This window comes from Oncorhynchus nerka, linkage group LG9a (assembly GCF_034236695.1).
Source record: "Oncorhynchus nerka isolate Pitt River linkage group LG9a, Oner_Uvic_2.0, whole genome shotgun sequence".
NCBI lineage: Eukaryota > Metazoa > Chordata > Actinopteri > Salmoniformes > Salmonidae > Oncorhynchus > Oncorhynchus nerka.
Genome location: NC_088404.1, coordinates 15,260,852 through 15,275,901, shown reverse-complemented (window position 1 = coordinate 15,275,901; position 15,050 = coordinate 15,260,852). Strand labels below are relative to the sequence as shown.

The following is a 15,050-nucleotide window of genomic DNA, read 5'->3' as shown; positions in this document are numbered from 1 at the left end:
ACAGATTGGGAACTAGACAGACAACCTACAGAGGAGCAGATTGGGAACTAGACAGACAGGCCCACAGAGGAGCAGATTGGGAACTAGACAGACAGGCCGACAGAGGAGCAGATTGGGAACTAGACAGACAGACCTACAGAGGAGCAGATTGGGAACTAGACAGACTGGCCTACAGAGGAGCAGATTGGGAACTAGACATACTGGCCTACAGAGGAGCAGATTGGGAACTAGACAGACAGACCTACAGAGGAGCAGATTGGGAACTAGACAGACTGGCCTACAGAGGAGCAGATTGGGAACTAGACAGACAGACCTACAGAGGAGCAGATTGGGAACTAGACAGACAGACCTACAGAGGAGCAGATTGGGAACTAGACAGACAGGCCGACAGAGGAGCAGATTGGGAACTAGACAGACAGACAGGCCTACAGAGGAGCAGATTGGGAACTAGACAGACAGACCTACAGAGGAGCAGATTGGGAACTAGACAGACTGGCCTACAGAGGAGCAGATTGGGAACTAGACAGACTGGCCTACAGAGGAGCAGATTGGGAACTAGACAGACAGACCTACAGAGGAGCAGATTGGGAACTAGACAGACTGGCCTACAGAGGAGCAGATTGGGAACTAGACAGACAGACCTACAGAGGAGCAGATTGGAAACTAGACAGACAGACCTACAGAGGAGCAGATTGGGAACTAGACAGACAGACCTACAGAGGAGCAGATTGGGAACTAGACAGACAGACCCACAGAGGAGCAGATTGGGAACTAGACAGACAGACCTACAGAGGAGCAGATTGGGAACTAGACAGACAGACCTACAGAGGAGCAGATTGGGAACTAGACAGACAGACTACAGAGGAGCAGATTGGAAACAGACAGACAGACCTACAGAGGAGCAGATTGGGAACTAGACAGACAGACCTACAGAGGAGCAGATTGGGAACTAGACAGACAGACCCACAGAGGAGCAGATTGGGAACTAGACAGACAGACCTACAGAGGAGCAGATTGGGAACTAGACAGACAGACCTACAGAGGAGCAGATTGGAAACTAGACAGACAGACCTACAGAGGAGCAGATTGGGAACTAGACAGACAGACCTACAGAGGAGCAGATTGGGAACTAGACAGACAGGCCGACAGAGGAGCAGATTGGGAACTAGACATACAGACCTACAGAGGAGCAGATTGGGAACTAGACAGACAGGCCGACAGAGGAGCAGATTGGGAACTAGACAGACAGACCTACAGAGGAGCAGATTGGGAACTAGACAGACAGGCCGACAGAGAGCAGATTGGAAACTAGACAGACAGACCTACAGAGGAGCAGATTGGGAACTAGACAGACAGGGCTACAGAGGAGCAGATTGGGAACTAGACAGACAGACAGGCCTACAGAGGAGCAGATTGGGAACTAGACAGACAACCTACAGAGGAGCAGATTGGGAACTAGACAGACAGGCCGACAGAGGAGCAGATTGGGAACTAGACAGACAACCTACAGAGGAGCAGATTGGGAACTAGACAGACAGGCCCACAGAGGAGCAGATTGGGAACTAGACAGACAGGCCGACAGAGGAGCAGATTGGGAACTAGACAGACAGACCTACAGAGGAGCAGATTGGGAACTAGACAGACTGGCCTACAGAGGAGCAGATTGGGAACTAGACATACTGGCCTACAGAGGAGCAGATTGGGAACTAGACAGACAGACCTACAGAGGAGCAGATTGGGAACTAGACAGACTGGCCTACAGAGGAGCAGATTGGGAACTAGACAGACAGACCTACAGAGGAGCAGATTGGGAACTAGACAGACAGACCTACAGAGGAGCAGATTGGGAACTAGACAGACAGGCCGACAGAGGAGCAGATTGGGAACTAGACAGACAGACAGGCCTACAGAGGAGCAGATTGGGAACTAGACAGACAGACCTACAGAGGAGCAGATTGGGAACTAGACAGACTGGCCTACAGAGGAGCAGATTGGGAACTAGACAGACTGGCCTACAGAGGAGCAGATTGGGAACTAGACAGACAGACCTACAGAGGAGCAGATTGGGAACTAGACAGACTGGCCTACAGAGGAGCAGATTGGGAACTAGACAGACAGACCTACAGAGGAGCAGATTGGAAACTAGACAGACAGACCTACAGAGGAGCAGATTGGGAACTAGACAGACAGACCTACAGAGGAGCAGATTGGGAACTAGACAGACAGACCCACAGAGGAGCAGATTGGGAACTAGACAGACAGACCTACAGAGGAGCAGATTGGGAACTAGACAGACAGACCTACAGAGGAGCAGATTGGGAACTAGACAGACAGACCTACAGAGGAGCAGATTGGAAACTAGACAGACAGACCTACAGAGGAGCAGATTGGGAACTAGACAGACAGACCTACAGAGGAGCAGATTGGGAACTAGACAGACAGACCCACAGAGGAGCAGATTGGGAACTAGACAGACAGACCTACAGAGGAGCAGATTGGGAACTAGACAGACAGACCTACAGAGGAGCAGATTGGAAACTAGACAGACAGACCTACAGAGGAGCAGATTGGGAACTAGACAGACAGACCTACAGAGGAGCAGATTGGGAACTAGACAGACAGACCTACAGAGGAGCAGATTGGGAACTAGACAGACAGACCTACAGAGGAGCAGATTGGGAACTAGACAGACAGACCTACAGAGGAGCAGATTGGGAACTAGACAGACAGACCCACAGAGGAGCAGATTGGGAACTAGACAGACAGACCTACAGAGGAGCAGATTGGGAACTAGACAGACAGACCTACAGAGGAGCAGATTGGGAACTAGACAGACAGACCTACAGAGGAGCAGATTGGGAACTAGACAGACAGGCCGACAGAGGAGCAGATTGGGAACTAGACAGACAGACAGACCTACAGATGAGCAGATTGGAAACTAGACAGACAGGCCGACAGAGGAGCAGATTGGGAACTAGACAGACAGACCTACAGAGGAGCAGATTGGGAACTAGACAGACAGGGCTACAGAGGAGCAGATTGGGAACTAGACAGACAACCTACAGAGGAGCAGATTGGGAACTAGACAGACAGACCTACAGAGGAGCAGATTGGGAACTAGACAGACAGGCCGACAGAGGAGCAGATTGGGAACTAGACAGACAGACCTACAGAGGAGCAGATTGGGAACTAGACAGACAGACCTACAGAGGAGCAGATTGGGAACTAGACAGACTGGCCTACAGAGGAGCAGATTGGGAACTAGACAGACTGGCCTACAGAGGAGCAGATTGGGAACTAGACAGACAGACCTACAGAGGAGCAGATTGGGAACTAGACAGACTGGCCTACAGAGGAGCAGATTGGGAACTAGACAGACAGACCCACAGAGGAGCAGATTGGAAACTAGACAGACAGACCTACAGAGGAGCAGATTGGGAACTAGACAGACAGACCCACAGAGGAGCAGATTGGGAACTAGACAGACAGACCTACAGAGGAGCAGATTGGGAACTAGACAGACAGACCTACAGAGGAGCAGATTGGGAACTAGACAGACAGGCCTACAGAGGAGCAGATTGGGAACTAGACAGACAGACCTACAGAGGAGCAGATTGGGAACTAGACAGACAGACCTACAGAGGAGCAGATTGGGAACTAGACAGACAGACCTACAGAGGAGCAGATTGGAAACTAGACAGACAGACCTACAGAGGAGCAGATTGGGAACTAGACAGACAGACCTACAGAGGAGCAGATTGGGAACTAGACAGACAGACCTACAGAGGAGCAGATTGGGAACTAGACAGACAGACCTACAGAGGAGCAGATTGGGAACTAGACAGACAGACTAGGCATGATAGAATGCCTCAGGTTAATTGAGTCTGGCTGTTCAGTGCCAATTAGTTGTTGGTATCGTTTTGGCAGAGTTGGCCGTTAGGTTGCCTTATCATTCTCTACAGAACTATTTGGCAGCCTTTCCTGCAAGTAATCCTAGTAGGATAAAAGGTGATTGGGTTTTCCACACTTAGTTCCACCCAAACTGTTTGTGTGATGGCAAAGCAGACAGTGCGAGTTCTGTGGATACAGGATGGGTAGTATGAGGAATATCACCCCTTCATCAGTATTCTACCAATAACTGCTGCTGCCTGACACATCCTGATCCTGTCCCTGAACCTGATCCTGATCCTGTCCCTGATGCTGACCCTGTCCCTGATCCTGTCTCTAATCCTGATCCTGAACCTAAACCTGTCCCTGAACACAATCATGTCCCTGATCCTGGTCCTGATCCTATCCCTGAACCTGATCCTGTCCCTGATCCTGAACCTAATCCTGTCCCTGAACACAATCCTATCCCTGTCCCTGGTCCTGATCCTGATCCTATCCCTGAACCTGATCCTCTCCCTGATCCTGAACCTGATCCTGTCCCTGATCCTGAACCCAACTCAGATCCTTCTGCTACTACATGTTCACCCCTCCTGTCAGCTGAGTCACTGTGTCACTGTGTTCTAGAGCAGCACCTCCCTGCAGCCTCACTACCCAGCTCCAATAAAGGGGGTTGGGTCTGGTGTCACCAACACCCTGTGTGATTAATCAACACTGCCTGTTGGAAACAATTGTATATAACGATGTTCATCAGTCATTACATCGTTTTTCCCCCTTTACCTGTACCACTGAGATCAACCCTGCAGGACCCACTTATTGATGCTACCTTACAATTACTCTGGTGGTCACTATAGAGACCAACATCTAATTGAGACCTGTATACAGCACCCTTGAATCTTCTCCTACTATCTCCTGAAATGTTAACTTCAAGACTGTAGTGAATTTTATTGGTATTTTTGGGGTTGTAAACACTAACAAAACATGCCCAGTGAATTTTACTACAAGGTAGTATAAGGGAGGGAAGTGACGTGTTTACAAGACAATAGGCTTGTGAATACAGGTTTTATTTGACATGGGCAGGGCACATTACACAACGTTTCAGTGTTCACATCAATGTAAATGTCTTACCGAATAATGTTATTCCCTATTGTATCTACAGCCATTCTCTCACATGTAAAATCATTTGAAATCAAATGAAAAATCAAAATAACAGATTTTCCCATAGTCTTATATCACCCCTATTCTCTTCTTGGCATTTGTGCAACAACACACACTGTCATGTCTCCTGAATGATCCATGGCAAGTATGGTCCCTCAGGGCATTATTGACAAGAGGGCTATTCGTCATTGGAAATGGGACTCAGACTAGCTGGATAGTTCCCAATCCTCCTCCTGGTGCAACGCTGAGAGACAGTCATCACACTGGGAAAGTCTCCAACAATATCATATTCCACAGCCTGATGGCCCAGGGCCTCAAGCAACTGGAATAATGTAATAACAGGGAATTGATTATATCTACTCTGGAGACCAGACTGAGCAATGACCTCAGTCAAATGTGTTGTGAGTAGTGTACCCACCCACATGCCAAGACACGAATCACCTCCCATTGATGCTTATTGGGCCAATGGATGATTCATGAGACAAATACATCAACAATTGAGCAATTTTGTTCTGGGTGCCGAGATTAACGATTTAGTAAACTTTTCTTTTTTTTTTTTAAACGTCATTTCAACGTACTGTAGAAATGTGGGCCATTTTTGGTTGACACAGTCAGATGTCTACCTTTATTCACCCAGTCAAAAAGACCGTCAGAAGTTTGTTGGATTCCCTATGTCTTATCACTATCTTTTCAACCATCTAAAAGCACAACCAAATTCAAATGGGAATACAATATCAGATGTTTTGTATTTATACAGCAACTTAATGTGTTATCACTGTGCTTCATCCAGCAGAACCAAATGACCTGGATGGCAGTTGAGATTACATTAAAAGTACATAGTGCAAGTGATCAATGCTGTTGGAGATTCTGACATATTTATATTGTGAAGATCTCCACAGACCTGCGACATGCTATCTTGACCATGCATGCGTTCTATGTTTACATAATAAGACTTTTACAGTAACCTCACTCATTTTAAGGTTGTTCCATTAGTTTGTAAGATAGTCTAAAGTTAAGGCTATCTACTGTACTTACAAAAGTCATATTGAATTGTGATACATTGACTATGCAACCAAATATCAACATTTAAAGGAGATGTACAGGTCATTCTGAAAGTATTCTGACCTCTTGACTTTTTCCACATTTTGTTACGTTACAGCTTTATTCCAAAGTGTGAGGAGCTTACGCTTCACTAAACCCCATTATCTGGCTGTTCCTAAGGCATGCTACTGACATGATACCACTACAGGAAAGCTGATTAATTACTCCCTTTACCTTTTGAGGTTGGTCTTGATAAGTATCTATTTCAGGGGGGGAGAGAGAGCAGTGTTTTCTCTCTCCATCTCCCATCTTCTTTATTTTAAAAAATGTAACTAGGTGTAACAGTATAACTTTAGACCGTCCCCTCGCCCATACCCGGGCGCGAACCAGGGACCCTCTGCACACATCACATGGGACTCCCAATCACAGCCGGATGTGATACAGCCTGAATTTTAACCAGGCACTATAGTGACGCCTCTTGCACTGAGATGCAGTGCTTTAAACTTCTGTGCCACTCACACCACCCCATAATAAAAAAGTGAGAACAGGTTTTTAAAAATGTTTGCAAATTTATTACAAATAAAAACCAGAAATACCTTATTTACATAAGTATTCAGACCCTTTGCTATGAGTCTCAAAATTGAGCTCAGGTGCATCCTGTTTCCATTGATCATCCTTGAGGTGTTTCAAAAACTTGATTGGAGTCCACCTGTGGTAAATTCAATTGATTGGACATGATTTGGAAAGGCACATACCAGTTTATATAAGTATCCACAGTTTACAGTGCATGTCAGAGCAAAAACCAAGTCATGAGGTTGAATGAATTGTCTGTAGAGCTCCGAGACAGGATTGTGTCGAGGCACAGATCTGGGGAAGGGTACCAAAACATTTCTGCAGCAATGAAGGTCCCCAAGAACACAGTGGCCTCCATCATTCTTAAATGGAAGAAGTTTGGAACCACCTAGAGTTTTCCTAGAGCTTGGCCACCTTGCCAAACTGAGCAATCGGGGGAGAAGGGCCTTGGTTAGGAAGGTGACCAAGAAACCAATGGTCACTCTGACAGAGCTCCAGAGTTTCTCTGTGGAGATGTGAGAACCTTCCAAAAGGACAACCATCTCTGCAGCACTCGACCAATCAGGCCTTTATGGTAGAGTGGCCAGACGGAAGCCACTCCTCAGTAAAAGGCACATGACAGCCCGCTTGGAGTTTGCCAAAAGGCAACTAAAGGACTCAGACCATGAGAAACAAGATTCTCTGGTCTGATGAAACTAATATTGAACTATTTAGCCTTAATGCCAAGCATAACGCCTGGAGGATACCTGGTACCATCCCTACGGTGAAGCATGGTGGTGGCAGCGTCATGCTGTGGGGATGTTTTTCAGCAGAAGGGATTGGGAGACTAGTTAGGATTGGGGGAAAGCTGAACGGAACAAAGTACAGAGAGATCCTTGATGAAAACCCCCTCCAGAATGCTCAGGACCTCAGATTAGGACAAAGTTTCACCTTCCAACAGGACAACAACCCCAAGCACACAGCCAAGATAACGCAGGAGTGTCTTCGGGACTAGTCTCTGAAGGTCCTCGAGTGGCCCAGCCAGAGCCCGGACTTGAACCGATCAAACATCTCTGGAGAGACCTAAAAATAGCTGTGCAGCAACAGTCCCCATGCAACCTGACATAGCTCGAGAGGATCTGCACATAAGAATGGCAGAAACTCAACAAATACAGGTGTGCCAAGCTTGTCATATCCAAGAAGACTGGAGGCTGTAATCGCTGCCAAAGTTGCTTCAAAAAAGTACTGAGTAAAGGGTCTGAATACTTATCTAAATGTGATATTTCCAGTTTTTTTTTATATACATTTTCAAAAAATTTGAAGAACTTGTTTTTGCTTTGTAATTATGGAGTATTGTGTGTAGATTGATGAGGAGAAAAAAAACATTTTTATCAATTTTAGAATAAGGTTGTAATGTAACAAAATGTGGAAAAAGTCAAGGGGTCTGAATACTTTCCGAATGCATTGTATCTAATGCTTGGATAGTTTCATCTGAGCCACTGGCTTAATCCTATTTTTTTACTTTTATTTTTGGTTTAGTTGGAGATGTGAATCCAACATATAATTTGATAGCCTATTAACTTGTCAACAAGTTATTTACTGTATTTGCAAAAGTGACATTGAGTTTGTGTTTGGTTGTCAACACAACAAAATATCAACATTTGAAGGAGATGTATATTTTGTGCCAGTGATCTAGTGTGATTTTAATTCCAGTTTGTCTACAAATGTATAATTGATATGTTGCATTCACGTCTCCATCTCAACCAAAAAATCTAAGTTAAAGAAAAGGACATCAAATCAAACTTTAAATGCACGTTTAATAAAGTTTTATTTGATTTAGTTGAACTTAGATTTTGGTTGAAATGGAGACATGAATCCAACATATTCATTAATAAAGGAAAATTCCTCCCAAAACTATCTTTTGGGATCCTTTTCATTTGTCCATTGTTGCCATAGTTCTAACATGTTTTGCTTGACAGCAATGACATTTTCAAGATGTGTAACTTTCAAATTACAGAAAGAATCAATTTATGATGTATGTATGATCAAATTCAACATATTTCATATTTCATTTGTCTATGTTGAAAATTGGTTCCGTGATGACATAATTAAGTGGTTGAAATTTCACTTTTTGCAAATCCAATGTATTTTCTACATAGATTCCACATCACAATACTTGACAAATTACGTTGAAACGACATTGATTCAACCAGTATGTGCCCAGTATAACTTGCACTGTTCACTAACTCTCTCCCTGTGTAGAAACACAGGGGTCTGGATGGATCCAGTGGTCCACTAGTTCTAGATTTTACAATCTGTAAAATAATGTAGAGTAACCAATTGATCAGCCCTGGGAACTGACAGTTCATCCGACATCAAATATCAACAGTTGCACTGGAAACATTCAGGTGGAACAGCATGAGATAAAAACAGAGATGATGTAATTAACCAGTTAAGTGCAACTAAATCTAAACGAAAATGTAATCTACGCCTAGTGGTTAAAGCGATGGGCCAGTAACCGAAAGGTTACTGGATCAAATCCCCGAGCTGACAAGGTAATAAAAAAAAAGATGTCGTTCTGCCCCTGAACAAGGCAGTTAACCCATTGTTCTCCGGTAGACCGTCATTGTAAATAAGAATTTGTTCTTAACTGACTTCCCTAGTTAAAATAAAGGTAAAATAAATAAATAAATAGTCATAATTTATTATGAGGCAGCCATAAACAATAACTAGTAATGCTGCATACTCAAAGAAATTATTTTAAAAAATATAAACTGCTGAAGACTCATTGGAGGTGACAGACAGCTGTTGCAAACAAGAGTTTCAATTGGACAAAGTCAGGTATTTTTATCCCTGTTTCGTTTGCCCCATGTTTAAAGAAGTGTTTTTTTCAACAGAATTGGTGGAATGAATACACCCCTGATCACACGTAAACACAGATCATTTTCATAGCAGCCACGTTGTATTCCTTCTCGCCTCTATGTACTCTCCTCCTCTCACCCTTTCCCTTCTTTTGTGGACTTCAATGCACAACACATCAGCTGTACGTAACCAGGCTAAATAACCTTTCCAAGCCAAACCATGTCCTAACCGTTACACACAGGGTACATCATTGTCCCCATATTAGCTCAAGTAATGTCCTAGTCAACATTGCTAATAGAACTGATGCGTTAGTAAACCCGCTACAATCGTGCAGTAACATTAGTGTAAAGTCAATAAGCAGTTTAGCAGTTACACTGGCGGGCCCCGGTGGCAATACATTAATAAAACCAAAAATGTACCTTGACTTGGAAGAGTTCCAATGTTGTATTGGATAGTCATAGCCAACTAGCTAACATAGCGTCCCTCTGTTTAAGCCGGGTGTTTGTAAGTTAAGTTAAACTGAAAGTGAAAAAAAAACATAATAATCTCTCCCTCTCTCTCTTTCTCTTGCTTCTACTTCATTCCTGAAGAAAACGATTTGCTGAAAACTGTTCAACTATTGTCTTTCTCTCTCTATGAGTCAACTACTCACCACATTTTTTTGCACTACAATGCTAGCTAGCTGTAGTCTATGCTTTCAGTACTATATTCATTCTCTGGTCCTTTGATTGGGTGGACAACATGTCAGTTCAAGCTGCAACAGCTTCGATAGGTTGAAGGACTTCCTCTGGAATTTGTCATAATTACTGTGTAAGTCTATGGAAGGGGGTCAGAACCAAGAGCCTTCTAGGTTTTGTATTGAAGTCAATGTACCAAGAGGAGGATGGAAGCTAGCTGTCCTCCGGCTACACCATGGTTCTACCCTACAGAGTGCTGTTAAGGCTACTGTAGACCTTCATTGCAAAACAATGTGTTTTAGTAAATTATTTGGCAATTTTTTTTATAGTTTTATCTTTTATTGTTTTACAATTTTTATTTTTATGAAATTCACTGGGGAGGATGGTCCTCCCATTCCTCCTCAGAGGAGCCTCCACTGGTATGTTTAGTGTTAGAGAAAATGTGGATATTATTTAAGTCTCTTTAGGTCAAAATGTTTCACAGAGCTCTAGCTTGGCTTCCTGAACTCGTTAGGAACTCGCCTCCCACCTCAGTCTATGACAAACAGAAAGTGTTTTTTTGTTTAAAATCTATTAATTATTTTAGATGAATGGCTATAAATCTCTGAATGTGCTACAATGTAACGATGGTATTCTTTGTCAGTGGCTGAACTGTAGGAGCCAAGAGTTGATGGACAGTCGGAAGAGCGAATTAAATGGTAGGTGGGACATCCCAGCTTCAAGTGGTTTCAGATTTCACATACTACTTCACACAGGTACAGAAAAAAACGGAACCAGGGCTTTTGCTCAATGCAAGTCATTTCATTCTACATGTCGATTGTTAAGCAAAAATGATGGTCGGAACCGGTACCAGAAAGGACACCTTATATATTCCTGTAGGTTCATGCTCTACAACATCCGCAGAGTACGACCCTGCCTCACACAGGAAGCGGCGCAGGTCCTAATCCAGGCACTTGTCATCTCCCGTCTGGATTACTGCAACTCGCTGTTGGCTGGGCTCCCTGCCTGTGCCATTAAACCCCTACAACTCATCCAGAACGCCGCAGCCCGTCTGGTGTTCAACCTTCCCAAGTTCTCTCACGTCACCCCGCTCCTCCGCTCCCTCCACTGGCTTCCAGTTGAAGCTCGCATCCGCTACAAGACCATGGTGCTTGCCTACGGAGCTGTGAGGGGAACGGCACCTCAGTACCTCCAGGCTCTGATCAGGCCCTACACCCAAACAAGGGCACTGCGTTCATCCACCTCTGGCCTGCTCGCCTCCCTACCACTGAGGAAGTACAGTTCCCGCTCAGCCCAGTCAAAACTGTTCGCTGCTCTGGCCCCCCAATGGTGGAACAAACTCCCTCACGACGCCAGGACAGCGGAGTCAATCACCACCTTCCGGAGACACCTGAAACCCCACCTCTTTAAGGAATACCTAGGATAGGATAAAGTAATCCCTCTCACCCCCCCCCCTGAAAAGATTTAGATGCACTACTGTTCCACTGGAGGTCATAAGGTGAATGCACCAATTTGTAAGTCGCTCTGGATAAGAGCGTCTGCTAAATGACTTAAATGTAAATGTAATGTAAATGATATTTAAGAGGTTTTAACATACATATTGGCCAGCAAATCTCAGCTGCATTTCCAGCTCCTCATAGCTGTGTGCATGTCTGATGGATATATCCATATCATTTGGAAGAAGTACTCCATCTTCCTATTTCCTCTTCTTTGTTGTTTCAATAGTCATTGCTATTGTTATTAGTGACGTTATGAATGTTTTCCCCGAGACACAATAAAACAAACTGAAATGTCCACTAACACCCATGACCAAGATAATCAATGACTCTTTCCTCCAGCTGAGCTCTGACATCCCCACACAAACAAGAGGAGAGAAAGAGCAGGCCAGGCCAGGCTCAGTGCCCATCATCACTCATCCTGAACACCAGGCAATAATCCTCCATGCATTTCCAATCTGAGACAGAATGAAACAAGGTGACAAAATGGACTCCACAGTCCGTCACAGCCCAGCAGCACTGTGCAGGGTGGGGTGGGGGGGTGAGAGGACACTCAATGACACCATAACCATATTCAGCATCACTGCTATTTGGAAGCAGAGAGACGACCATTGTTTATGGACTGAATGAGTGAATAAATGGTGTAGCTTTATGTACACCATGATCATATGTTGAATATCATATTTTAAGGCTATGGATAATAACAGTTATCATCCATTCAATAAGGGCCTCATAGATCAAGTAGCTGACTGGGTTGGTTGAAGAGATTGGTGTCACATGGTGGCTACTTCTCATTTTTACAGGGTAAATGTGACTGTAATTTGTAGTATAATTTAGTATTTTTAGTGGTGAATTTGATGAAATTGTAGGTTTAAGACCAATGAAGCTCTTCTGTGGCTGGCTGGTTGCAGTTCTTCAGCCCACACTGTAACATCACATTACTGTGCTGAAGACTACACACAGTGTTGGACATGAATATTTGAAGAGGCCGGTGCAAAGCTTGGAGAACTTTAAACTCGACTCACTGGTCCCCATGTTTGACAAGGCAACAACAAGTTGGCTGATGCAGAAAAGACTGGCGCCTAGGCTGCATGTTACCTGAATGTTGACAGCAAACAAATGAACAATAGTGTTTACCAAAATGGCTTTGTTGTAGAACACACCCGCTTATTAAAATGGCATCTCATTAGCCGCATTGAACAGCCGTTTTACATAAGATTAATTGGCTTTTTTTTAAAGCACTTTTTCTTCATTATCCTTCTGTGTTGCAAATGGATTGACTCGAACAGCGATGTATATTCATATTAATTTTACAGGAAGTTTGGAAATTGTTAGGAAATGAGCCAAAGGTGGACCTCGGCTGGTGTGCTGGCAGTTAGTTGTCTGTAAAGACTATATTCACCTCTTCAATAATATGTTTTTCTTTATGGGAAGAGTATGATCAATTTGTTCCTGTCAGCATACATTCATCTCATAGGCTGTTTATACTGTACATTACAGAAAATGTTCATTTGTAAATCAGACAACCCTGCAATAGCAAAGCTCATATTTCTACCAATACACTGCAGGTTTGTCAGCAACACTTCCAGGTACACCAAACTCTCTCCCACTTCTGTCCTATATTGGGGAACAATATGCTCCTATTGAATAAGGCTTTTGATCCAAGCTGCTTCCAGAATGAAAGCTCTCTGAGTATTTACCTTTAAGATCAGAAGGAAACATGAAAGGCTTTGTGGTTCCATCAGTGGCGAGCGTAACGAGGACGGGAGGAATGATTCATGTGTAAACGAGCCTCTCCCAGGCCCTTCTCTGAAGTTTGCACTTTGACCCAGATTAGCTCTCTGCCAGAGGTCCACTGGGAATGGCTGGAGATGGAGGGCCGTACAACACACTGTACAAGTGTGTGTATGTCTCAGCGCACACACATGCACACCACACATACATACATACACACACTCGCACACACACACAGTACATTACATATATACATATGCATATCACCGATCCTCTGCCAAGTTTCACAGAGCATGCGAGACCTGGAGAGGCCTACAAGCCACAGTGTCTCGTAACCGCTGTGACATTTGGTGGAGGATTGGTGATGATCTGGGGGTGCTTCAGCAAGGCTGGAATCGGGCAGATTTTGTCTTTGTAAAGGACGCATGAATCAAGCCACGTACAAGGTTGTCCTGGAAGAAAACTTGCTTCCTTCTGCTCTGACAATGTTCCCCAACTCTGAGGATTGGTTTCTCCAGCAGGACAATGCTCCATGCCACATAACCAGGCCAATCAAGGTGTGAATGGAGGACCATCAGATCAAGACCCTGTCATGGCCAGCCCAATCTCCAGACCTGAACCCCATTGAAAACCTCTGGAATGTGATCAAGAGGAAGATGGATGGTCACAAGCCATTAAACAAAACTGAGCTGCTTGAATTTTTGAGCCAGGAGTGGCATAAAGTCACCCAACATCAATGTGAAAGACTGGTGGAGAGCATGCCAAGACGCATGAAAGCTGTGATTGACAATCAGGGTTATTCCACCAAATGTTGATTTCTAAACTCTTCTTAAGTTAAAACATTAGTATTGTGTTGTTTAAAAAGGAATATGAACTTATTTTATTTGCATTATTCGAGTTCTGACATCACTGCATATTTGTTTTATTATTTTGACCAGTTGTCATTTTCTGCAAATAAATGCTCTAAATGACAATATTTTTATTTGGAATTTGGAAGAAATGTTGTCAGTAGTTTATAGAATAAAACAATGCCAGCAGCATACCACTGCTGGCTTGCTTCTGAAGCTAAGCAGAGTTGGTCCTGGTCAGTTCCTGTATGGGAGACCAGATGCTGCTGGAAGTGGTGTTGGAGGGCCTGAGGTCATTATAGATCCTATGGCACTTATCGTAAGAGTAGGGGTGTTAACCCTGGTGTCCTGGCTAAATTCCCAATCTGGTCCTCAAACCATCACAGTCACCTAATAATCCCTAGTTTACAATTAGCTCATTCATCCCCCTCCTCTCCCCTGTAACTATTCCCCAGGTCATTGCTGCAAATGAAAACGTGTTCTCAGTCAAGTTACCTGGTGAAATAACGAATAAATAAATCTGTACATTGTACCCAAACACATACCTATAAACAGTAAAACCAGAGAAACTGATCATTTTGCAGTGGTCTCTTAATTTTTTCCAGAGCTGTACATACCTTACACATGCATACATGCACTGCTGAATTCGAACAAGCACAAAAAACACACTGTACAGGCAGTTCTGTGTACGCACTCACATAGACATACTGTACATTCAACAAAACTGGATTGACTTTGGGGGATGTAGATCAATATCACCTACCAGACAGTCTACAGACAGTCTTTTGCGAATGAAA

At 44.0% G+C, this 15,050-nt stretch overlaps 1 protein-coding gene across 1 annotated transcript in view; it reads left to right on the top strand.

Moving 5' to 3' along the window:
* LOC115115583 (alpha-1,3-mannosyl-glycoprotein 4-beta-N-acetylglucosaminyltransferase C-like) overlaps positions 1–15,050 on the top strand; it is a 32,341-nt gene that overhangs the window by 15,020 nt on the left and 2,271 nt on the right. The window lies entirely within an intron of this gene.